Source organism: Mastomys coucha, unplaced genomic scaffold (genome assembly GCF_008632895.1).
Source record: "Mastomys coucha isolate ucsf_1 unplaced genomic scaffold, UCSF_Mcou_1 pScaffold22, whole genome shotgun sequence".
NCBI classification, from domain to species: domain Eukaryota; kingdom Metazoa; phylum Chordata; class Mammalia; order Rodentia; family Muridae; genus Mastomys; species Mastomys coucha.
Genome location: NW_022196905.1, coordinates 226,734,840 through 226,736,723, shown reverse-complemented (window position 1 = coordinate 226,736,723; position 1,884 = coordinate 226,734,840). Strand labels below are relative to the sequence as shown.

The following is a 1,884-nucleotide window of genomic DNA, read 5'->3' as shown; positions in this document are numbered from 1 at the left end:
TTACTACAGGTGCAGAAATGACTCAAAGACAGCTGCATCACCAAAGCCCACCCAGCATGTGACAGCTCACAAAGCTGGGGACCCCGAGCACAGCTTACAGGCAGCTCAACAGGTTGGAGGGCGTCCTTTGTTACTATTCTAAATGTCTTCCAGGCTCCTCGGTTGGTTTCTGTTTCTTCTGAGCAGCCTCGTCTGATGTCAGAGTTTTCTTTGTAGCTTGACTTGTCTGAATCTTTTTCCTCAGTTTGGCCTTCTGTCTGAGCAGAACCCCCAGCTTTTATCGCTTACTCTGGCAGGGAGGAACCTAGGGAAACTAGTCAGTTTCAGGGACTTCCTGAAGCTATGCCGATTTGTTTACCTTTGAATTTTAAGAGCTTCCCTGAAAGATAGAGTGTTTCAATTTTGGAGGCCACGGTTAAACAACATGCTGGAGTCACTGCAAGGAGACTAAGCACACCCTCTGGGTTTTGGGGCTTAGTGCGGGAACACAGCCAATGCTCCAGAGTCAAGGCAGTGACTAGGAGTCTGACCAGCTCAGATCACTGGGCTAAAGAAAGCAACCCTCTGCTCCCATGATGGATCCCAAAGGCAAGGGAGCAGCCAAAGCAGGAGATGAAAGCTGACGTCAGGGGATTTAAAAAAGCCCAGAGCCAGCCTGAGGCTCTCCCAGAGCTCTCCCCTTGCTCTCCTGTGAGATAGTTCTCCATCTCCACTCTCTCCAGGAAGCTTCTCTTTCAAGCAGATTAGAGTCACAGATATACAGTAAGCTGTCACAAAATCCCACTTTCTGACGTCACAGAATGATTCCAGAGGAAACAGTCCCCTTCTCCTAGCACAGGTTACTTTGTCCATTGTCCTGGTTCGAATAGCAGCCACACTTTCTGCTCCTCGCGCTCCTTTCCACTGCTGTTTAGCAAGTGTACACCGGCAATAGGCATCCTCTTCCTGACCTTAATGGAGGCTGACTCTATTGCAAACATGGAGAACCCAAGATGGCCCTGTCTGCAGAGAGTCATGTGGTATATAGGTTAGAAAGTAGAACTTGGGGGGAAGGTGGGCATGACTCAAGGGTCAAGCAAGCAAACTATGTGACCTGGGATAAGCCACCTGACTTACCAGGCCTCAGTGTCTCCACCTGTTAAATAGAGATGAAATATCATTCCTCCTGCCAAGTCAGAAAAAGAGTGGGGGACAATCTTGTGTGCAATAATTTAGTGCATCCATGTTCTTTTCATTTTTTTTTCAGATCCAGAGCAAGCATGGAGCATCCCCATTGGGCATATTACTTTAGCTGCCTACTACGTAGCAAGTTATTCCAAACTTAGTGGTTTAGGTAAATATAAGTTTCTTTTGAGTCAGGAGTCTATACGCAGCTAGGTTGGGTTCTCTGCTTTTGGGTTTGTTCAAGACTATGATTGGGGTATTGGCCAGGGCCAGGAACATTCTTATCTGAATGTTCCAAACAGAAAAAAGATTCAATTTGACACACAAATGATATGTGCCAGGCACAGGGTTTGAACTAGGAATTCTAAAGTGGATGTCTTGTGGTTCTTGTAGAAAAGTTTTGTGAGCAGTCACTTCTGCTGCATGCTCTTAGTTTCCTCTACAGCTGTTGGAGGGTCATCCTTAAAGGTAGAAGCTAAAAGAAGCAAGCAGGTCCTCTTCCTCCATCACAGGGCATACAGGAGTGAGGGAGGAGGAGAGGGAGCGAGACCTCTAAGAAGCATTGGGAGAGTGAGTGGTGGTTGACTTGCTGCATATGTTCCAAGAGAACAGAATTACCCCTGCCCTTAGAGAGCACACAGGGTCAGGCACAGGCAGGAAAGCCAAGTCCAGCCTGGAGGAAGGAGGCAAGCCACAGGTGACTGGCTCAGAGACTCATCT

The 1,884-nt window shown here is 47.7% G+C and overlaps 1 long non-coding RNA gene across 1 annotated transcript; it reads left to right on the top strand.

Moving 5' to 3' along the window:
• Nucleotides 1-848: 848 nt before the first annotated feature.
• Nucleotides 849-1,361, top strand: LOC116067898. The gene is made up of 2 exons (XR_004109328.1): nt 849-1,027; nt 1,247-1,361. It is a non-coding gene; the product is annotated as an uncharacterized LOC116067898 (long non-coding RNA).
• The last annotated feature ends 523 nt before the right edge of the window (nt 1,362-1,884 follow it).